Source organism: Kryptolebias marmoratus, linkage group LG5, assembly GCF_001649575.2.
Source record: "Kryptolebias marmoratus isolate JLee-2015 linkage group LG5, ASM164957v2, whole genome shotgun sequence".
Taxonomy (NCBI): Eukaryota; Metazoa; Chordata; class Actinopteri; order Cyprinodontiformes; family Rivulidae; genus Kryptolebias; species Kryptolebias marmoratus.
In genome coordinates this window covers 4,525,917-4,551,052 of record NC_051434.1, presented here as the reverse complement: position 1 = coordinate 4,551,052, position 25,136 = coordinate 4,525,917, and the positions used below count along the sequence as shown (strand labels likewise).

General features: G+C 36.5%; 1 protein-coding gene across 1 annotated transcript in view; it reads right to left on the bottom strand.

Moving 5' to 3' along the window:
* LOC108247816 (glutamate receptor ionotropic, kainate 5) overlaps positions 1 to 23,112 on the bottom strand; it is a 167,801-nt gene extending 144,689 nt beyond the window's left edge. Inside the window, exon 1 of the mRNA XM_017436185.3 lies at positions 21,861 to 23,112. The gene's annotated coding sequence lies outside the window, so the exon portion shown is untranslated. The remainder of the gene's footprint in view (positions 1 to 21,860) is intronic.
* Between the last annotated feature and the right edge of the window lie 2,024 nt (positions 23,113 to 25,136).

Genomic DNA, 25,136 nt, shown 5'->3' with positions numbered 1-25,136 from the left:
CACACACACACACATCTGTAACTAAAATGAATCTTTCCTTCTTATTAAATAGTGTGTTGTCTGTGAGTGTTTGTGAAAGTGGGCTATGAGTGGCATGTTGTTGACACATAATCAATGTTGTGTGATTGGCTGGTGACCCATCAGCAGCAGGTTGTGCAGGCTTGTTGTCCTGATGACCAGACTTACGAAAGATAGAAAATTACAGTGAGGCTGGAAAGCCTTTTATTTGCATGCCTTTATGCTCACATTTATACGAGAACCAATTTCAGTTTAAAACCTTTTGAATTAAGACACTTGTGGAAAGTAAAGACGTTTTGCTCAGTCTAAAAGGCAGTTTCCATGACTGCACAAACAGCATTCTTCTTTGACTGTATTTGAATCAACAAATGTAAAATACATTGTAAAATAGAACTTTGAGAGGAAAAACAATGGTTGATTGGGACTTGACCATTTGACTGGAACATCTTGAACCTTTGCAATTCTACAAACTCTTATTTATAAGCTTACATATGCAGATAAGGCCCTAAGAAAGAACAGTGCTCCAAATGAAAAGACCCGTGTGTCAAGGGAAGCCAATCATTGAAAAGTTCTTCAGCCTAAAATTGAATACTCTTCAGGCTACTGTGAATGAGGCTTTCAAGCTAGAGTTTCACACTAGGATCCTCTTATATTGAGAAATTATGGAGTTGTAGCTGTTTTGGCCAAACTTTGAAGATCCATTATGCATAATCACATAAAATACCATAAGACATCTTGCTCAGAGCATGTGTTGTGAATAACTTTAAGCTACTACCTAATCAAATTTTAGCTCAATATCTGTACAATTGTTTGTGATATAACATTTTTGTGGTGCCTAATGTCAACTAGACGTGGCAGCCAAAAGTAAAAAAAAAACTTTTCTGCAGTCAGACAAATCAAAATTTGAAATTGTTTTGGAAACCATGAATGCCACAATGTTTATAGACTGTTGTTAAAATAAGGAGGATGCTTCACAGTGCTAAGCATTGCCCAGTCTAACTTTTTTGTAATGTGTTCAATCTTTATCATGTTTACTGTGTTCTATTGTGGATAAATTTTGGGTTTGTGAAATTTGCAAAATATGGCTATCTATATTTGTTTACATTTTACACAATGTCCTGACTTTTTTGGACCTGCAGTTGTAATAAAGTTATTACTTTATGTTTTTTTTGTTAAGTATTGAAGACTTTGGGACACTTTATATTTTTAGGAATAGGAATAACATTGTGTAACCCAAATGAATGAAGGATTTTGCTGCTGAAAAACGTTCTTAAAAGCTCCTGCAGACTCATCTTTAACCATGACTATAGCTCTTTGGGGAGCCTGTGAGTTGGACAAGCTGATTAAGTTGCGTTTTTCTTGACCAATGGAGTGCAGCGACAGACAATTAGGACATGGATGTGCCGCTCGCTATGGTTGTTATTTCTCAGGCCCAATATGACCCCCGGGAAAGACTTGTGCAGGACAGAAGGGAGGGGTGAAGTTATAGTTTGCCCAGCATGCTGCTCATGATGGCATGTTTGATCTATTGCCTGCCACATCCCTCCTTTACTACCCCCCCTTCTCACTCAGTCATACCTTGGCTGTTTGAGCACCAACAGCACACATACTGTATATTAACCACCAGCATCCAATAGATGTGATTCGCAGAGGTAAAAATAACCATGCCCCTCCACCCCTTCAACCTTCTCCATCTTTCCATCTGTGTAACCACACGTCTCCTCTTCCTCTCGGTCTCCCCGCCACCTGCTTCTGGGCAAATCGGTAAGTATATCAGTACACCTGCACCTCCGAGGGTTAGAGGTTCTCGCTGCAGGTAAATAAACACCAAAATGTCACATGGCGTTTCCTGTTCGACAGCTGTGGGTAAATGTTATGCTTGAAAATTGTAGAAATGAGACAGAACTGATTTTTTTTTTTTTTTTTTTTTTAAGAAATCCAAGGATTTTTTCAGATAAAGGTTGATTTTCCTGCTTTCATTTGTAATTGCAAAAAGACAATGCTGTTTCTATGACAGACAATGGCTAATGCAAGTCACAATTTTCATAATTTCCTCACAAAACAGCCTACTTACTGACTTGAAGTTATTATTTCATGAATTTTATATTTTCTAGAACATTTATTGCCCAAAGGCAAAGCAGCAATAATGTTTTTGCCAGTATCTGTCTGTGTATGTGTGTGTTTGTTTGCAGTGTTCGTTCTAACAAGCCACTGAATGTACATTTAAATCTGATTGATGTTTGGATTGACCTTTATTCAAGATGGCCTCTACAGCTAAGCAAATTGCAGACAGAAAAATGCTTTTAAACCATCCAGTTTTACAGATAATGTGTTAAAACTTGGTGTAGCTGTAGATGAGAGTCGTCCCAATGCACACTGAGCACCAACTGAAATCACAACATCTGTCTGCAAAATATCTTTTAAACCAGTGTAAATATTAAGAAAACTTTCAGGAAATAATCACAGAATGTGTGAAATTGTGCATTATTTTATTTTCAAGGTTTGACAAAAACAAAGCTATAACTCTATCATTTCTCATTATAAGATGATATCAATTTAAAACGTTGGCATAAAAGGCAGCGAACAATATGCATGCCTTCAAGTAATGTTGAAACTTAGATTTTTATGTTTTTTTAACTGTTGTGTTGGCTGCCTTTTATTTAAAAAATCTTTTCAACTTTAATGTTTGTTTGTGATCATAAATGATGATTTAGGAAACACTGCATGTTGGTCAGAGGAAGAAAAATATATAAATAAACTGCTCTAAATGTAATTTTTGGTCTTTTAATGTAAAATAGTGGTACAAAGTAAATTCAATAGGCAAACAGAGTGTCAAGTAAAGCTCACCTCACCAAACTGATTTATTCTCTCCCACAATGCTCCTAAAATGCCTGAAAAGCCTCATTTATAGTCCAGGCTTTTCCTCGTGGACTTGACAGCATGACTATGAAGTGTATTTGCATAATGCCTGCCTGGTGGCCAGTTTGGCACACTCTGAAAACAAAGAGTGAGAATCTGCCTCAAACTCTGACCAATCAGAGAAGACGGCACTCTTCAGGCAGGAGTTGGGGTGAGGGGCGGGGGCCATGAAAATAACATAGGCCCAAACAGATTAATTTAAATGAAATGTGAAAAGAGTACAATTTTACAGTACCTAATATGATTTCCTATTGCCAAAAAATGTGTGTGTGCATGTTCATTTTTCTGTAGAGTTAGCAAAATATCTCATTAACCAATGGACAGATTTTAATTAAACTCTACAACTGATTAACTTTTGTCTGATTAAGATGGCTGCTACAGCTACACAAACTATGCCTTTTTAACCATAGTATAAAAACAGACAATATTACAGATGTTGACCTATAAATCTGGTGTGTTAGTAGTTGAAACTGATCTCCATAACATGCTCTAAGCACTATTTAATAGCACCAGATCTGTGTTTAAAATGTTGCCATTAATTCCTTCAGGTCAACTCTGTATTTGTTAGCAAACTGTCTCATGAACCACTGGACAGATTTTTAAAAAACTTTCAAAAATAAATCATAGGGTTTACATTGGGACGTCCCTCCCCCTTTAAATGGAGGAATTTGTCTATTTTTATTAATAATTTGTTTTCTTATTCCAAGGCATACCAGAAGTAGTGGCACCCAGGATCTGCTAGGGCCCAGCATCTCCTGGTGATAAGAGCAGCCATGCTCCCAACACACCGGAGCATGGCTGCTCATGCCATAACTTCTTCGCTCAGCTCTGCTTTCGGGCTGGTTCTTGCCCGACTCTTGCCTGATCCTCCTGGCTTTCTTTTGGAGCAGTCCTGGCTTGATCTACCTGCTTTGTTGGTGATGCCAGCTGCCACAGGGCTGCCTGCCTGCTTGTTTGTTTTTTGTTTTTTGCCCTATAAAGAGCCTAATTATTTTGCATGTCCATGTCTCCCTATCTTTTGTTAGGACTTAATATGCCAGGTCGTAACAATACCTACAACTGATTAACCTTTGGAGTCACCTTAGCCAACTAAGTTTAGAAAGCAAAAAAAAATGGCTACAACTGGTGTAGTCGTAGCTGATACAATGTCTCACCTTGTATACCAAGCACTAAGCTTTGCTTAAAACTTTGACATTAACAGTTTGTGTCAATGTAGTTCGTATGTTAGCAAAATATCCCATAACACAGCAGACTGCTTTTAATGACACTCTCAGAATGAAATATATGGATAGGCATCTTCATCAACTTCATTAACTTTAGGTGTCAACCTAACCCAAGATGGGCGCCACATCTGATCAAGCATGAACGAAGGAGTCAAATTTATCAATATTGATCTAAAGTTTGGTCTTGCAATAGATAAGAGTCATCTATAAAGTCATTTATAAAGATTGACTGCATCTATAGCTTCATTCCTTCTCATCATAGGAGGATCTTAATCTAAAATTAGGGCATAAAATTCACCAGGAAATATGTATTTCTTCAAAGAATGCTACAACTTTTACCTGGAAATTAGATCAAGAATAATCTCACCTTGAAGCTTAAAAGTTAAAAGGTCATGCAATGTTATGTGCATGTGCTGCAAATCTGAATACCTATCCAGCATGATCACATTTTCAGAAAAAGCCATTCACAGATTCAGATATGAAAAAACAACTGATATGCACAAACAACGTTGTGTCAATGTTTTATCAATGTTTTGTTTTGATAAACAGGATAACAATTCAATTGTTTCTTAAGATTAAATAAATGCATGGTAAGACATGCTGTGACTGTTTTTGTGCTGCACATAAAATCTCACCAAAATTATCTGCAGTCAGCTTGTCCTTCACAAACTGTTTATTTAATGAAACAAAATGAACAGGAGTCCTCCACTTTAAAGAGACATTCGTATTCCAAAACAGAAAATCTGCATTGGCCTGCTGCGTAAAGAGATTCTGGCAAAATTCAACACGGTGAGCTAGGAATAATGTGACAGTCTGTTCACTACTGGCAGCAAAACAGAGGATGAACACAGCTGTGAGGACTCTGAAAACCAGCAACCTGCATGTTCAGTCTCACAGCTATTTTCACTGACTGGTTACCTGGATGTCTACAAGGAGCTTTGCCAAAATAAATACAATTCCCGTCCCGTTTTGACCTAACGGCTGTGTCCTGGGGTGAGGAAGAAGAGTCAAGGTAGTTGTTTAGCTCTGTGGGGACACAGCCATTGATTTCCAAGTGCCTTCACAGGCTCCTTCCTCATTGAGATGAACGCCTCTGCCAAGGCCACTGATGATAATGAGAAAAGGAGGAGGAGGAAGGACAGTATGGTCAGACCTTTGGGAAATCAGGCCATAATTAAAAGGCCAGAGAAGCCCTGAGCAGATGGCAACATGGAAAGGAGAAAAGAGGAAAAATCGAGGAGGAGGAAAATATATTGATAAAAAATTAGAATAACTGTTAGAGAAAACATGAAGGAGCAGGAAGGAAGGCTGAGATTGGAATCAAAGAAAATTAATTAAAGAAGAAGTAAAATAAATGTACTAAAAGGGCTACAAGGGAAAAATGAGGTAAAAAACAGGACACATCACAGTAAAGGAAATTGTGAAATAAAGAAGAGGAATAATATAAGAAAGAAAAGAAAAAAAGACAAAAGAGAGATGAGAAAATCAGAACAAAAAGAAGAAGAGGAAAAAGAAATGGATGGTAAAAAAAATGTTGGGCGTAGATAAGGAAGGGACAGAAATAACAGAATATAATACAACTGAGCAGAAAGTAAAAAGACAGAAAGAAATTAGAAGAAAATGGAGACCCAGAATAGAAAGATGAGATAAGGGACAAAGAGGATGAAAAAGGAGGAGGAGAGAGCGTGAAGACTGAGACGAGTTATTATTGAGCAGAGAGATGTCGGCATCACAGCATTTGACACATGGATCTCAACAGACATCACTGTTGCTGACACTTGAACTTATCAATGAACAAATCATGAGTTTAATGCGCCTGAATCATTTTTACTAAATCAAGGGAACAAAACAAACAAACAAACAAAAACAAAACATGCAGCTTCGGTTAGGCCCAGAAGGGAACATAAATACATAAAATACAATATATTTTAGTCATTTCAACCTCGCTTACAGGTGGAAAGAGCATTTTAGGAGCCCCCAAATGTTTTTTATTTAAAGCAGTGTTTGTGTGGACAACCTAAATGCAACCTTTTAAAAACAATGATGGGAAAGATAGAATCAATGGCTGGATCAAGCTTGTCTCTTCATTCTCTGCAGTACACCCAAATTCACCTCGAACGAGACACTGGCCTGCTGAATTTGCTCTAATCTCCTCCAAATGTATGATTCCTCCTCACTATGTCAGCTCTAATTGGTCATTACAGCAGCCTGGTGTCAGGGCACAGCCACAGTTTAGGCTGAACTTTTAGCCTAGCTGATTAGCCAGCATTAGCCACATTGAAGACATGGGTGAACAAATCTGTTTTTTTCTGAAATTGTAGAGTTCCTGTGTGTCATTGACTTAACAACAGGTGAAGTGTTTCTGCACTTTGTCCACTGATGTAACTCTGCAGGCTCAGAAAAGGCGCAACAAAGAATGTGAATTAGGCTCATGCAAGGCACTACTGTATGTTCTGCAGTGGTTTCTGGAACAATAGTTTTGACATATATTCAAGAAAGAATAGTAATGCCAAAATTACAGGGAAGCATTCAGTAACATCTGCACTTGGTGATCCATTCAAAAGCAGAGAGCTGTGTGCAGGTGGGTGTAAATGCACTCAAGATGCATTGAGATCAATTTACTTAGCTTACATCTGAAGCTGTCAAAAGCTGTAAAATGCCACATGTTTTGACCAGCAGGAACACAAATGTGCTTTAATGCACACTGCACTGAGTAACTACCAACCTAAGAGAAATGTTTGCTGCTAACAGCATCAAAAAGCACATTTAAATTAAAGGCCTAGCATTCCTTAAGGAACACCTATCTCATGCCACCCTTCATGCCAGAATTTTAGACATGTTGAGCAATGACAGCTGTAGCTATTGTGATCAAACCTTGAAAATAACATTAGGTGCAATCTCATGCGATATCTTGTGTGATTTGTTGGTGCTTGGTGCAGGTGTTGTGAATGACTCAGCTACTATCACACCAAATTTTAGTTCAATATCTGTAAAATTCATTGAGGTATAGCCATTTTTGTGTTGCTTTAACATGGCTGCTTTTCGTTACACAGTGTTATTTTTAAACTAATTCTAGCTTCAGCTAATATAACCCTGCTTTGCAGAGTAATGGTAACAATTGATTTCAGAAATCCCAAGATGACAATGAATAAATTCAATACGAGATGCTCCAAAATGAAGGAAGCATCAAGGTAGCAACATTAATCTTTTATTGCAAGTTATTATTGCCAACAAATCCAGATCAGAGCTTAGCTCAAGAACAGGATGATTCTGGCTGTTGGGTACTAACAAAACGATGCTACAAAAGTGTGGGATAATAATAAAATAAAATAAACAGTTTGTCCATGTAAATGTGTTCAAACAGATGTGAAGAGGCTAAGGCTTTAATTAAATTGCTTCTTGTGTTTGCTGCTGCACCCAGACTGTCGTTTTGCTGCCTGTTTATTTTCATGTCAATAACACTGAGGGGACTGAACACAAACAGCAACAACCTGTCTCTGAATACACTCTATTAACTTTGAGCAGAGCTGTGACTCAGAGCGCCTGATTTGCAATTTACCAGTTGCTGGGGGCCAACAGCAGCTACATTCATTAACAACGGCACTAACGCAGCAAATACACACAACAGGCTTCTCTGGCAGCCTAGCAACAATGTACCTGATTGGGATAATTACACACTATTATATTGTTGTATTCAGACCACAAGTCCTGAATTAATGAACTGAAGTGTTCTTTGCCTTTGAAAATCACACCAAAAGACTTTAAAGAAACACATTCAGAAACCTTCAGGAGCTTCCTCCAGGAATGTCTTAGAAATGCCAGGGGCTTTGACAAATAGGACAGTGTTTGACACCCAAGGAAGGGAAATGGGGTTTCAAAATATAGCTATAGCGAAATACAAACATAGAAACTTTTCTTTCTTTTCTTTTTATTGTCAGTTAAATGTTTTGTTTACTTAATCATTTCTAGACACGTTATTTGAATGTCAAGCATCAATTCAGAGGGCTGAAAGGACACATCAGAATTTAAAGGCATAGTGTTTATTGAAAGAATGCATATCGCCTGCTACCTTTCATGGCAAAGTTTTAAACTAAGATCATCTTATGCTGAATAATGATGGAGTTGTAGCTGTTTTGGTCAACCTTGATAATAACTTTATGCACAATCTCATACGATATCTGGTGTGATCTGTTAGCAATTAGAGTACAGTATGTGTCGTAAATGACTTAATATCTGTAGGTTCATGGCGGTATAGCCATTTCTGTGTAATCAATTAGCTGCAATAATCAATCAGTTAACAGCTAGAACTGTTAAATAAAAGGTATATAGTGGTTTTTGGTCAACTTAGGATTGGTTAAAAGTTGTGAATTAAACCCATCAGTGTCATTTAAGAACTGTCTTCTATGTACCACTTGAAAGATTAAAAATGTTTTTTAATACTAACAAGTAAAAGAATATTTGAGAGTTAATTTATTGAAACGTTTTGATATCAAGTGTAATGGCAGCACATGCAGCCTCTCAGCCAAAAGCCTCTCTGCCAGTCGAGGTGAATTTACCGGCTGCCAGGTTAGCGAAACATGCTGGGAATCTAAAAAAAAAAAAAAGAAAGAAAAAGAAGATCCTGTGTTGAAACTAGATATTCAAAGTGTAGCACACTGGATGTGTTGTTGGAAAAAAGGTCTGGAGAGAATTACAGCTATCTGGGTTGAAGATGATTGAAAGGAGAGCTTTATCTCAGCTATAGGTCTTTGAACTGAACAGGGAAGAGAGCAGCTGGAGTGATATCTGGCATGTGATGCCTGTTTTACACTGTAAAGGATAACTTTGCTGTTTTGTGAATGTCCTCAACTCACTGATATCCAAATTGTTCCATTCATTGGTGGAATCATTAGATCTCATGCATGTAGCATCAGGATACCACTGTAGCCAGCTTCATAAAATAATAATCGTGTTGTTTTGTAACCACGAGGGTTTGATTATTGCCTGCTAAAATGAAAGGCAGAAGATCAGTAAGAAACTTTAGAAGCTACCAGTCATCCTCACTTATTGGAGAACTGTAACAAAATTAAAGTTACTAATTGCAAAAGATGAAATCAAACGTAAAGAAATGTTATTAAAAATAAATATTAATCTCTGAAAGAGCTGAAACCAAAGCCCACTGCTTTTTAAGTGATTGTTTTCCAAGAGCATCAAACATTGTTTGATTCATTTAACCAAAGACTGGAACCATAGGCTGTAAAAGAAGAGAAATACCATCCTAAATGTCATCAGGCTGGACACTATAATTTGCTATCTACAGACAAGAAGTGGCATAATTACAACAGGGTGCAGGGAGGTGCTAATTTATCAGCTTGCTCACTTTAGAAAATACTCCATCAATCGGCAAGGCAATTTTAAAATAGCATAACAGCATTTGTGAAGGTGTTAATACTTTTTAAAATATTATTTTTCACTGTGATATAAATATTCTTCTATAATATAAAATATAAGCTTTAAAACAAAATAGAATAATATCAGAAACAGAGTATTTCTTTATGGAAAAAAAGCATTGTCCTGTCTTGTCAAGCTGAAGCAAATCTAAGAAGCATGGATGTGTTGTTTAAAGCCGCCCACCTGTCTTCACCTGCAGAGCCAACGCAGGGCGATCCTCGCGATGCAAGTGACAAATTACATAGGAATGGAGATCTACAATGATGTCTCCCAGTGAGAAGCAGAACTTTCTGGCCTCCTGCTGCTCTCATTATGTGTGGTTGAACATAAAACAAACACAAAGAGGTGTGTTAAACACTAAATGTCTTGTTCTCTCTGTTTATAAGACTTTACCTCCTTTTACTCCCTTCTGGAAGCAGCACATTCGTCCCTAATGTAATTATGAATTATGAAATACCAAATGAAGTCAATACATATTAAAACGTCTCTATAAATGGGAGGAAAATGCAATGAGTCTTCTGTGTGCTGAAACAAATTGGCACATAGTTTTAATTTCCTAATGAGGTTATTAAATCAGACAGCAATTCATTAACTTAAATGAGTTCTTTACTTTTTTCACTTGTTTCAGAAGACATTAAATTATTTTTACATTATTCAGGATAAACCTAAGTTGAAATGAACAGTTCAGTAAACATCTTATTGCACAGTGAAATGTGCTTTCATCATATATACTGTACGTATGTTGTATTTTTACAATCCCAATTCTGAACATGTTGGGACATTCTGTAAAATGTAATTAAAAACAGAATGTGATAAATGATAATTTATTCAAAATGAAACATAGTAAACATATTAAATGTCAATGTCAAATTTATTTGTATAGCACATTTAAAAACAACAGCAGTTGACCAAAGTGCTTCACAATTTATGCCAACTGTCATAACATGAAAGAAATAATAAAAATAAAATAAAATAATAAAACCAGCATTCGTGAATGGCACAGTGAACTGTGTTTACAGACAATAATTTGTGGAGGTGTTCCTGAGCACATGCAGTGGTGTCCGGAACAGAATCAGTCCTGTCTTTCATTCAGTGCTGCTTGAGGGCCCGGAGATCATGAGCAGCCAAATGCCTTGGCAGTCTTATTGTTTGAGCTCAGAAATTTCTCCAGATTTTTTAAATCTTTTGATGGTATTATGAACTGTAGATGATGGGATACTCCAAGTTTTCTGTTGAGGAACATTATTTTGAAATTGAACCATTTTTTTGATACAGTTTCTTGCAGACTGGTGAACCCCTGCCCATCTTTATTTCTAAGAGATCCATCTACTCTTAACTGCTTCTTTTATATCTGCTGCCAGTTAACCTAAGTTGTTGTCTTCTAGCTGCAGCCATAAAAGTTATTTTTTTCTTTTTAAATTGTACAACTTATTAGGTTCAACATTTGATTTGTTTACTCTGTTCCGCTGTCAATATAATGTGTTTTTATGAGAGTTGCAAATCATTACATTTTGTTTGTATATAAATTTTTTTACAATGTCCCAAGTTTTTTTTAGAATTGGAGTTGTATTTATTTATTGTTCTTGTCTTCGTTATTTTTTTCCTAAAAATAGCACATCTGAAGATGGGCATTGCAAACAAGCTTGGGCAATAAGTGATTTAGTGTACAGCGTTAATGCCAAAACTTTGACCTTGAAAATAAATACATAAATGCAAATGGTGTGTTAATTTACTGCCATTAACTGTACAACACTTTAAGCACTTTATTGGTAACTTTCTCAGACACATCATAGTTTTGAGTTTTACAATTCCAGGTTTGTAGATACTACTTTCATCTCAGTAAATGGATGTCAGGAGCGTTTACTCCCAAGTTCTATACCTCACCAGTGATCTACTCCTTTTTTGTCCCCAATCAGCAGCCATGTAAGTGTGTGCCACGTGTGGTGCAGAAAAGCTGCAGGTGGCTGCTGCAGGTGTGGCACTCCTGTGAGAAACTGACAGAAACCAAATTCATTCTGACAAGAAACACACAGGAGAACAGACACACACGCATGGTAACACATCAAAGAGAACATGAGAAATTTCTGCAGTTCAGACCACAAACATCCACCATGCATACCTCATGTGCCTGCAGCACAGCTGGGAAACAACTCAAGGGGCTCTAACAGTGTGTGTGTGGGTGTGTGTGCGTGTGCGTGTGTGTTATGGAGCTGGTCAGTTGCTCCTTCCATGTTCTGCTGTAAAGCAGTGAGCAGTGCTGTGATGCTTCACTGAACAGCAGTGACAAAGCAGCTCTCTAACAGTGTATTTCCCCTTTTTGGTTGTTGGGCAGTAGTAAACGTTCAGAAGCAGTGTGTGTGCATAGGGGGAGAGGGTGGTGTGTGTGTGTGGGGGGGGGGGTGCTTGAGAAAATGCAATTATGTTCATTTTCTATAGTTCAAATATGAAGATTAAAGAAGGAGAACCAGTCTTTTCAGACCAGATTATTACGTATTATTCATGCAACTCAAATAAATGTGGAAAATGTAATGAACTGCTAAGTAAAAGATTTACAACCTCAATGAATTACAGCAACTCTGAAAAGAAGATTTGGCCAACATTCCTGCACAATGATGCAAGAGACTGATACAGTTAAAAAGAAGACAATTATTCCTAGTCATTACTGCTAATATCACAGGATGTAGTTAGTTTTTCACACACGGTTTTCTCATTTTGGCTTAGCTTTTTGTCTCTTTCATTGTTAAGCTCGAATGGGCAACCAGAAAAGTTGTTTTTTTTTTGTGTATGTGCTACTTTGAAATCAACTGATTTATCCCAACTTTCTCAGCAAATATGGGAACAGGCTGGCCTCATGAAAAATCTCTTAATGTTTTGTGCTCTGTGCCATTTCTCTTTCACATCACTTCACACAGTGTACTTTGAAAAAATGAGACCTTCACCTGTATTTTTACAATAGATAGATAGATAGATAGATAGATAGATAGATAGATAGATAGATAGATAGATAGATAGATAGATAGATAGATAGATAGATAGATAGATAGATAGATAGATAGATAGATAGATAGATAGATAGATAGATAGATAGATAGATAGATAGATAGATAGACAGATAGAATTAGGCAAATCACAGTACCAATTTGGTGCTTAGTTCAAACATTATTTAATTTTCATTCTCTACACCAAAGAAAATTTGTCAGAAAGTTCAATGTAAACATAATCCTGTCTGTCTGACTGTTCTTCACACAACCAGACCATAAAAACACTTGTTATTGGTATTCTCTTGTGACACTTGTTAAAGCTAAACTCATGAGAGCTGACTTTCTAACCCTGTTTCTAGTAGTCCTTCAGGCATAACCCACAACAGTTTCAGTCGTTTGAAGTCGGAGCCTGGCTCATTAAATGCTGTAATGTTCATACTTGGGTTGAGTAGGGTCAGCCAAAGATTTTTTTTTTATTTTATTTTATTTTTCTGCTTGATCAACTCTGTAATCTGGACAACTTTCCATATATTGAGCTGCAGCTCCTTCACTCTATATTCTCAAGCCTCTTCTTCTCCATGTTCCTTCATACCTGAAGCACTTTTAAGAGTCGGGATCAATAAGAGATCAGGGGCTCGTGGAGGAATCGGTGTGTTTCGAGGAGAAGGTGGGGCAGACATATTTGGTGATGCGAACACAGGCGATGCTGCTCCAACATGCATAGCACGAGCAGAGTGATTCATCCATCCACAGGTTTATAATGCTCAAGCACTAATGTTTGTAGCAGGCAGAGACAGAGTTTGATAGATAATGTTATCATGGCATGGTGATATGTCTGTAAAAATAGATATGATGACATTTGCAGCAGTCTGAGAACAAATATATCATAAAGGCAAACATCGTCTGCTAGCCAGAGAACTTGTCATTCATTCATCTGGCAAGTTATGGGAAAAAACATTGAGTTGGGTTAGTATTTTATTTAGAAAGATCATTTCAACCATCAAAGATGACATTGTTTTAGAGACTTCTCCCTAGGTGCACGTAGTGCAAAGATGTCTGAGACAAACATAGGCAAGTGTACAAGAACATCTATATGTGCTGAGTAGGGCATGGATGCCACAAATTAAAGATGTGAGATATCAAAATGTTTGAAGAAATATATTTGCTAAAATCATGTGGGATTTCAAGATCCAGACTGGCAAAAAGGTGGATATTGTGATGGTCACCAAACTACAGGAGAAAATAGTGATAAATGTAGCAAGTTAAAGGGACAGAAACAAGAAAAAAGAAGTGTGACAAACATAATACCAAGGCTAAAAAAGAAAAACGGAAATGTTGTAAAAAGCTAAAGCCCTCATACTGGGAGCGTAGCTTCAGTAACAACTGTAGAAACGCTTGTCCAGAAGAGTTATCTGTTCATAGATATCTGTTACTAAATGTGAAGTTGAACACACTCACACAACACACCGCCATTACTCCACTAACATATTACATGCTTTCAATTTTATTCCTCAGTTCACTTGAAATTGATCCCCAATGTCCACTTTGGGTGAGTTATTTAACCCCGTGTTGTCCACAACTTGTTTTCTAAGCTATAAGTCTTTCCACACAAAAGCATCTGCTAAATGAATGTAAAGCACTCGCACCTAAAGAATTTCAGCTGCCTTATCATCACTCAACAGCTTTACTTTGCTGAATAGCAACACAGAAAACCAGTAGTAATGATGTAATGAGAGCTTTCTGCTGCACAACAGCCTCTAAGTAGCACTTTGATCCTTCTTATCTGGTTCATCTTGTTTGTTGCAGCCTGTTTTATTGAAAATTATTAGAATAAAACAGGGCACTTCTGTAAAACGAACACTTTCTGCTTGACTTTTACCCAGCCATTAATCCAACATAAGCCTGAACTGTGAAATTAATTCTGGCTTTAGGTCCTTTGATGTGTATCTGACATTTTCTTTTAGAATTTCAAGGAGAACTACAGTAAACTCCCCAGAGTGTGTGTAAAGGTGTCTGTTTCACCCTTTAGGCAATAACAGTAATTGTGTGAATGCTGAGTCAGCATCTCCAGTATTGTTGTCCTTTTCCATTGTTTTTTTGTTTTGTTTTCCCATACATTTATTGCAATCTAACTACTTCTGCATACTTTGTGCTATTTCAGTCATTCATACTGTATATCAAAACTTTTAGCTCTTGAGGAGATAGGTGTTGTGACTTTTGGTTTTTGTAACTTTTAGACTTTTCTAAGTATTTATCTTTCTTTACAAATATTTCCTCATAGAAAACATTGAGATCTCTGTCATGTTGGGTGGAGAAGGAGGCGAACCCAGAGCGCAGACTCATGGCAAAAATAAAAATAAACTAATTTATTAAAAAAAAAAACAAAGGCTGATGTGGAAGCAAAACCAAACATAACAAAATCCAGGAACGAGACACAAGCAAACCTGAGACACAAGACGAGAGGGACAACCAGACAACGCATGAAGCGTCAACGAACCAGCAGTGAGTGGAGGGGATGACCGGGTCTTAAAACAGAGGGTAATTAGGTGAAGTGGGCACAGGTGAGTGATAACAACTAGGATCAGGTGGAGATGGGCGTGGCAGGAAAACAAGAGACTGACGGAGGGGAAGTGAATGATGACAGGAAACAAAGACACGAGGAGCAAGAACTGAACTAAGACAAGGCTAAAATAACAGAATTAAAGAAACCATAAACTCAATACAAAAAACCCCAAAACCCCCAGTTTCAAGAACATTGTTCTCTTTAAGCTCTGATTCAGTAAAACTTGCTCTGTTTTTTGTCTTATTTTGCTAATTTTAGCTTTTAGCCAGCCTTTTGCTACTTTTAGGTTTTAGTTACATTTCTGCTACTTTTAGCTTTCTTTAGTAAATTTCAGCCAGGTCATTCAGCACTCAGCATTCAGACTGCATTTTTACAGAAAAAGCAGTTTCTGTAGCTTGAGCTGATTTTTCTTCATTCCAATAAAACAGGATATCAATATGTCCGCCTCAATTATCAGTGCCATGCAGCGTGGAGCCCAAAAAGTGGCAAAAGATGGCTGAGTCCGTTCAGCGCTCCCATCCACGGAGCTCTCTCCACCTGTGGTATGTGCAGGAAGAAGAAAGAAGGAAATATGATGGAGGATCCATAATCGTTATCTGTCTCCACCATTCCTTACTGCAGGTAATAGCATCCCCAGACAGAGGCTCTTTAGGAGGCGCAACTGATTGTAGAATTTAATCGAGTCAAGATGGATGTGGCCAACTTTGAAGGCAGAGACGGCCCAAGTCAAAGTGTCTCTGTGACAGGCTGTTTAATAGCTACGAGAAACATTCAGCAAGTTTTATACGAATGCCCCCATTTCAACCCGATTTGGCTGAAATATTTTTTTTGCAGAGTTTCAGCTGTTTATAAGTCTTCACGGGGATGAGTCACGAGAAGGAGGTAAGCTGAGGTGAACTGCCCAGAGCAAATAAAAAAATAAAATAATCAATTTGTCTTTCACATAAGCAAGATAAATAAATAATAAAATAAAATAGAAAACTAAATGATTCAGCTATTGGCTTTTTATTTTTAAATCAATTTATACAGTTGTACAAAAAATATAATTAGGATTTTATAAGTCTCATCTACAAACTAATGAAAGGTATGTGCATGTGTTTGAGAGGCTTCTCCGCTTTAGAAGTAATAAAAATATTTGAGAAAATGATGTCCATTTTCTTCTTGACTGTTTTTATACATTAGAACATTTCACTTAGAATTGTAAATATTAACCTCTATTTGTTTATTCTAACAAATTGCTGAAAATTTCATGTATTCACAATTAATATATGGAATCTCTTGAATGAGACTAAATTAAAAAAGACTATAATAAAAAATATTTATTTCTATTGAAGTATTATAATAAAAGTAAACTAAAAAAAATGACTATACCATTGTAGCCATGATTTATGATTGATTTAAAAAGTCTGGCATGCTTTTGAAGGTATTTCTGTTTTTATTATTTCATTTGAACCATGAATAAACTTTAGTAAAAACATAAATACTGTACACAAAACAAACAAAACCATATAATTGAAAAATTACCAAATTTGTAAAGCTCCTGGACTGACAGCACATTCATTCTGCACTGATGGATTTTATTTCTGCTACTGACAAAACATTTATATTCTGCTGTCACTCATTTTTCCAGATTTTTAGTTTTAAAAGCACAAAAGCATCAACAATAGAAAAACAAGTGTGTTAAAAAAACAACCTCAAGATTCCAGTCCAGCATATTGGTTCATAGAGATCAGAAGATAATCTAAAAAAAAAGCTGGTGCTGTTTTTCACAGAAAGAAAATTTGATCTGATAAATTCTTCTTGACAAAGCTGATAAAAAATGTAGACAAAGACAGGAGTCGGAACTGTGTTGTAGCTTCTCTGAAAAATCTTTTTTTTTAATTATGTAGCATATTAACATGTAAAAAAAAGAGTCATTGAACCAGAATATGTAGAAAATAAAACAAAAAGTGATTCTTCTATTTCTCTGAAATTCATACATTTTGAGCATAAGAATTTGCATAAGTTCCCACAATTGTCTGTTTTCCATCTTTAACTACATTCTGCTGCAGAAATGAATGAACCACAGCTGTGTTTGGTATGTATCCTCATGGCTAAACCAAAAAAAGACCTGTATGCTCACTGGAATTCCATAAACACATTTGGTCTGTGGTATGTTTGCAGAATCAATGCATTTCTATTACAGCTGTGTATAGGAAACAGTGTCCAATAATCTACCAATCACACCCTGAAGGAACTCATTTCAACACTCAGCTCTTTAGGATTACTTCAAATCAAAATTCACATCACACAAACACACACTTGCAGTCCATAACTGCACCTCAAACACACACAAATATTTGCTCATATACACACACAAACAGGGATCCAACAGCTGAATAAAACCTTATTGATTCTATTTTCCCGTGCAGGAACATTACTTCAGAGGCTCTTACTATTATCACAAGAAAAAAGGAAAGCTGAATGCAGGGTCTGACCAGACGCCCACAACGACACCCTCCGACGCGCGACAACGGGAGGAAGATGAAGAGGAGGCAGATTTAGGATGAGAAGACTCAGCAGATACTGTAGATTAGGAAAAACTGGACGAAGAAGGGACAGAGAAGAAACGTGAGGAGGAAAAACAGGAAGAGGTGTGGCAAGAGGAGCTACATAAAAGGATAAACAAAGAGAGAAGGAATATAAAGTAATGTGCTGAGAAGGAGCACACGATTTTAATTAACTTTTTTCATATGAAAGTGAAATAATTTCCATAGACATTCCAACTCTCCCCCCCCGTCTTTAAACCTTTCTTTTCTCAGTCCACTGAGTGCTTATCTTGCTATTTATCGCAAAATATCTCATGAGCCAGTGGACAGATTATAATGAAACTTTTAGAAAGTAATAATTTACGTTGCTATTTGTATGTGATTAGCTTTTGGACTCATACCAGTTCAAGATGGCCACCACAGCCAATGGATTTTAGAAAACACAAAAATAGCTACAACTCAGCCAATTATAAAGAAATGGAGCTAAAATGCGTTATGGTAGCAGCGCATACTTTGAGCATGATACATTGTGCAACATCTTTGCTCAAAATCTTGGCATTACCTGTCAGAGTCAACTTTTGTCTGTTAGCAAAATATCTCATGAACCACTGGACAGATTTCAATGAAGCTCTCAGGAAGGTATTACTGAATATACATCTCCAACTGATTAACCTTTGGAGTCAGTCCAATTTCAGATGGCTGCCGCAGCTAACTGACCTTAGCCTCCACAGAAATGACTATAACTTAGTGATTTTACAGATATTCAACTGAGATTTGGTTTGGTTGGGACTGATTATTATTCACAACACATACTTGAAGCACTAACAGATCATGCAAGATATTGAAATTTTGCACAAGATTAAACATAATGTTGTTTTCAGGGTTTGACCAAGAGTTTGAGCAGCCATTTCCCAACACAAGATGCTCTTAGTTTAAAACTCAGATAAGAAAGGAGGTGGGCGATACGCATCTGTTAAAGGAAAGGCAGCCTTTGCCTACCTATATTTTAAAATTAAATGTTTGCCTTTGTGACATTTAAAGATGTAGGGGTGGAAGAAAAAAAAGAAAAGAACTTGAAACAAAAACTGTTTGATAAAATTTAAAATGGATATTTATTTATTTGTTTATTTATTTATTTATTTATTTATTTATTTATTGCAGGAGCTATAAAATGATGCAGTTTTTTTCTTGACAGCTTGAGTTTGCAGGAAACATCCATGTGAGAAACTTTTGGGGGGTTATAAAAAAAAATCATGTTTTATGATGTCTAAGTGGATTTATGGAGCTTATCCAAGATAATCATTTACTCAGAAAGTGCACATTAAATGTCAAAATGTGTTTCATAAATCCATGTTCTGTTTTGACTCAGTGTTTTGATGTAACTTAATGCCAACATTACATTTACTTCACATTCACTCTGGAGATATTAGGAAATTTAAATCTGAGTTTTGTGTTCAATGCAAATAAAAGGCAAGAAATACAACACAAGAATTTGAGGAATTCTTTCTTGAACCTTTTTGTTTTGTAAAATTATGTAAAAGAACAAAACAAAAACAAACAAACCAAAACTAAATGTTTGGAGATACTAAACTATGATTTTTCTTATAAAATAACTTGTTTTATTTGGAATTATGTGAAGCTAACAAACTATTTTTTTATTTGCTAAAGAGTTCATGGAGCTCTCCATTCCAGACAGTGTGACCTAACTATGTGCTCAGTATGCTGACTTCCTTCACATTCAGCAGGTGATATAAAACAGCATCATCATAAAATTACAAAAGAGTAAATATTTTACACGGTTCTCAGAAGACTCTAGCACTAAGTGAAGAATGCTATCAGCAGCAATATTTCAAGGATAAATCTCTCAAAAAATTAAAAATTTAAACGCAAATATCAACACTTGCACAAAGACATGGCTTTCACATATTTCTTTGTCTGTTTTATTTTTTTATTTTTTTACACAACTATGAGCTACATACCAGTAAGTGCTATCAGCATTTATAGCTTGTTAGCACTGATGAAGAGGACAAATAAGAGAAAACAAATAATAAAAATGTTACGTTGCAAATAATTTGTTAAAATAAAATTGTGCTGTCTGCAAACATAAGAACTATAAGCTTTATAGACTAATCCTTGTAAAATAAGTGTTGAACACAGAATAGCATAACTGGAAAACTTGGCTCAACGTGGCTTTGAGCACAAACATTTGAGTCAAAGTTTTATGGACTCTAAGACCATAAAAACCTCTGAAATGGACCAGGTTTTTCATGGAAGGATAAAAATTATACACCGGGTGGAAGATTTTGATTTGTATCTCTGAAACGACTCATATCAAGAACCTATTATGTATTTCCAGTTAAAAAAAAAGAGAAAAATCAGAGATAAGAGCATGCTTTACAAATATATTGTCACCTATTGATGGAGGACTTCCTCCTTCATTTCAGCGAGTATGGATGGTTTTCCAACAGGTAGTCATTGTGTGTGACACCAGTGGATCGATGTGTTATTCAGGAAAGAAACACAAACCAGCTTCGGTAAGTGCAGAGCACTACTATCCCTCTCACCACAAATAAAAGGGACAGATCAGAACCTGTGGGTGAGGCAGCTCTCCATGAGCTGGGCTGGAAATAAGTCGGGTTTTTTCAATCATTTATGTGAACTGGAGACCTGAGCTAACTGGTAAATGTCATGAAAGATAAGCTCTGATATAAGTGTACACAGTTTTAGCCCAGATCAGTCTCCCATCTCACTCATGCAAATATCTGCATGTTTGTGGCTCGAACTGATTTTCTGGTTGTTAGCACTATTATACTGACAACCACTGTTTTTTCAAGTTGTATAAATATTACTCTATATACTTCCTTCCTGGTATCAGGATACCATTATCTTTTTTCATTTCTTCCCAGAAAATCTACATTTTTGCTATGTTAAACTACGTGGAAGCTGATAGTGTGACGACAGTGTGACAAATGTGTTGTATAAACTAATAAGCCAACAATCAGCTGTATGTGAAAAAAAAATCAAGTTCCAATAAAGTGTTGCAGTATTAACAAGTTGATCCTGTTCCATGCAGAGTATGTGTTAGAAAATTACTTTTAGGTATGCTCCACTCACAGGTGACTAATTTAAATGTTTGAGAAGACACTCAGCTTTATAATTAATGAAGTTTGTACACTTGGGATTTGAGCACTTTCGCATCATTCATCTATTTACAGGTTGTGAATGATTAAGTGCTACTTCTTTAAAATTTTATTTGATCTAATCACAGTTTTGTTGATAATCAGCACAGACAAAAAAAAAGCTTTTTCAATACTTTTTTTTCCTCATGGTATCACACTGCTGCAGAGTAAACAGGAAGCAGAACATTAGTTTCTTTAGAGTTTGGGGCAGGATACAAAATAAACATGGACACATGTCTCAAATCAGTAATGTGATAGCTTAACCATCTTTAGGAGCTTTTCAAAATATCCACTTTTAGTGACTCAAAGTTTGTGTTGAAGTTTCCAAAACCTTAGATGTCAAAGAGACAAAGAATCATGAAAACAAAAAAAAATCAGAGACTTTTTGTTTATAAGTGAGTGAAAAACAAACAAACAAATACAGAATTGTAGATTTTTAGAATAAAATGTGATATGAAAAACAAAACAAAAGTCAGTCAGTTGCAGATGTCTTATGAAATAGCTGCTAAAATAAACGTCATGCTTTTCAAAAGCTCCCAAATGTGTGAAATCAGAAGTTGTGATTTGATCAAAAGATCTTACAAAGCTTTTCTTTTTACTGTGTAATGTATGCATAATAAAGCTTGATTTTATGGTGACTTTTGTAAGAAAAAATAATTGTATATTTTATATTTTCCCCCAGATAAAAGCCCTATGTCTTTTCATTTTACCATGGTACTACAAAGTATGCATGAGAAATAAATACTATGTAAAGCTTTAAGAAATAGGTCCCAAATTTCTTTCTTAAAAAGTAGAAAACAGCTGAGCCAAAAATATCAGACATGAGTTAGTTTCAACAAAAATGAATCAGCTCATATTTCACAGTAAATGTAACAAAGTTTGACAGATTCTGCAGAAGAAAAACATTAAAGTGAAGAAAGGAAGGAGGGTGTTGATGAAGAGAAAATGGAATTCTGGAGAGGCTGACAATGAAATAAAATCATAACCCAAAAAATAGAAAAGGATTCTGATCTACTCACAGAATTAGGATGACGACACCGGGAGCCGATATCAAAGTATTTCCTCGAATAACTGAGGCCACTTTAATCTCGGTGAGGTCCAGGATGGAGCGTAGGATCCACAAGGAGGAGAGCGAGGAAAAAGCTCCCAGGGAGTGGAGGAAATTTTAAAAGGAGGAAGTGAAGCTTTGGGGACAGTTGGCAGGAGCCTCCGGGTGTCTGAGATTGGGGAAAGAAATAAAGTCTGCTCTGTCTTCCACAGATTCAGTACCACGCTGCTTTCCCCTCCTCTTCTATCAGTTCCTTCCTTGCTTTTATCTCAGGCTCGATACGACGATAGAGAAGGCTGCAGGAACAAGTCCGAACTGGGATCACACAACTTATTGGAGGAATGGAGAAGGGGTGAGGAAAACAAGGAAAAGTTTTCTAGATTTTAGCAAAACACAGGTAAAATTGTGTTTGCTGATGTCTATCTTTGTTTTATTTTATGTTATTCTGAAGAACTTCCACTATTTAAAACGCTTGTTTGCAAATGAGTAAAAAAGAACTCACTACAAGAGGCAGAAACAAACTCAATTAGAGATGGATGGAGATAATGGTGTGTATCGGAGGCACCTGCTCAGCCTCCTCTTTCTCTGTCTGTCTGCTTTTCCACCTGACTGCCAAGATTAAGGCATATAATCAAATTCCCCTAATTGGCCCTGATTATGGCGACCAGCCAGCAGTGTCTCCCCTCACTCTCTCTGTGCTTCCCTGATTCACACAGCACGGGGAATGACAATGAGTCCTGGGCAACAGGAGCGCCTGTCAGTCAAGACTCTGGGCTCCTGCAGTCAATTCTTCCTGCTGACTCACAGCTAGTTATTATCTTAGCGTGTTGGTGCCCTGATCTGGCCATATCCTCCACCACCTCCTGATCCTCCCTTTCATCGAATACCAGGATGACCGGCAGGTTCCGTTTTAACCTCCCCTTTCTCTTGCTGTTGTTTTGGTCTCGGACACCTTTTACTTTTTTCTCCTTTTATGTTTGCATCTAATCACTCCTGCTCTTCCTGTGTCTAATCCACAACCAGATCAGCTGTAGTTAATTGGTTTCAGGTGTCTCTGGGAGCAGCAGAAAGGGAGAGCACTGAAGGGGGTGGTAGGGAGGATTTCACGCCTCCGTCACCATTAATTAAAAAGATGATTACTCAGAAAACAAAGATTAAAGATGTAAATAGGAAGTGCAGGGGCCGATTATAAACTGGTGGCACTTTATAATGCTTCCCTTAGCTTTATGAGTAAGCGTTTTGTCTCAGCGCTTGCCTGTTCAAGTCACCCTCAGCTTATTAAAAATGGCTGAGTGATTTGGAGAAAAGTTTCTGGGAGACTTCCACAGGCTACATGGTAGAACGAGACACATGTCAACTCCTACGAGTTAACATTTTAAGAACTGCTTGTTGAAAAATGATTTTTTTTGTTTGTTTGTTTTTTAATTACCTTACATCCACTGTGTTAAGGCTGGTGTCAGGTACAGTTTTTTTTTCACATCACAACAGAACTCAGGAAAAGAGGAATCCACTTAAGACCAAGTTCATAAAAACGGCAGCAATCCTTTACTTATTTTCCTCTCTGTTGTCCTCAGTGATACAAATGGAGACTGCTGAGCCTCTGAACCCATGTAGTCAGCATTATTCAGCTGGTGGTCAGCAGATGGGCTCCTGTCGTTGGGGACCTAATCAATGAAGTTACTCCAAACTCTCAGACTTGTGATATTCTTGGTAACGTCGTATGTTGACACCCTTTTTAGGACGATCTGCAAGGACAAAAAGAAACAAAACCACAAGTTTAGAAATTTGGGTTCATTTGACTGGAAAACTATTTTTAATGTAACATTTTTTGTTTTGTTGCTTAAAAAACTATTAATTAGTACAGACAAACGAATACCAACGGCTTTATTTGGTTGGCACTGCAAAAGTTGTAAAATACAATGTATTTAAAGCAAACTGAATTCTTTAAAGCAGTACTGTTTCCAGACAGTCAAGGCAGATGGCTGCCCAACTTCAGCCAACATCTGTTAGTTAAAAAAGAGTTGTTTCTTTCCACTGTCACCTCTGTGCTTGAAGGGGGGGTTGCTCAGAAGGGGTAATTTGACCCAATCTGATGGTTTCCTTAGATAGATAACTTTTACTAATTGGTATTTCAAAATGTAATGTATGTAAATTTATTTCTAATACAATTGTATTGAACTGACTGTAATTAGATTTAAATCTGGCTTAAATGGGCTTGTTATTTTAGTTGTATAAATCCCTGAAATAACTTTTGTTTTGTATAAAAAACCTGAACTGGATTAAATTAACTTGTTGTTGTCAAACAATGCAAAACAAAGTGGAAAAGAAAATAATGTTATCAACTCAAATATATTAAAAAAAAAAATCATATTCCTTTATTTAAAAAAATAAAAAGTGTTATTGATAAACTGTTTTGGAACTGGCAGGGGGTGATTAGGTGAGGATGTTGTTTTTTAATCCTACTTGCATAAAGATTGAGTTTCAGTTTTGCACAGTAGTGTTTAATTTTAGTGGATATCTATTGTTAATATTTTTTGACTTGTCTTCTTGTCTTGATTTTTGTTGATGCTGACTTACAACTAAATTATTTTTGGCTCTGTGACATGAATGACTCTGAATGAGTCCTGGTGTCATGTTTGTTTTATTGTTAGATACAGACATGCTCTGGTTACAGCACTAAATCCTATTTATTATATTACTGTTATTAACCACAGCATGCTCATTCCTTTGTATAAATGTCAGCCTCTCAAATCCATCTAAAGATATGCTAGTAGACAACACCTTAGCAACAACATAGCAACCAACTTCACAATTTCTTTCTTTTATTTATTTATTTATTTATTTTTACCCAATGCATACAATCTATCTGTAACATTTTTAAATCACACAATGAAATTTAAGTTAGTTCAGCGAGGTTTTGCGTTTTTCACTTTATAGATTAGTGTTTTCCACAACGCAACTTAACTACCAACATTTTCTGAAAACATGAATGGAGTTGCAAAATAAATGACAAAGAGCATAAAGTAAAACCAGATTAAACAAGAATAAGGATAACTCTTAAGTCATACAGTAAATGCACTGGGGCAGATTTTGTTCCACAGCTGTGGGTTTCACCTTAAGTGTTGCAGTGATTAGGAAACAGTTCATGGAAACTTTCCAACACAATGAGTTTTAAATTGCTTCCTGTCCTTGGAGAGTCTTTTATTAGATGAGGGTCATTTGAATGTCCTCATGTGGGCTGATTTGT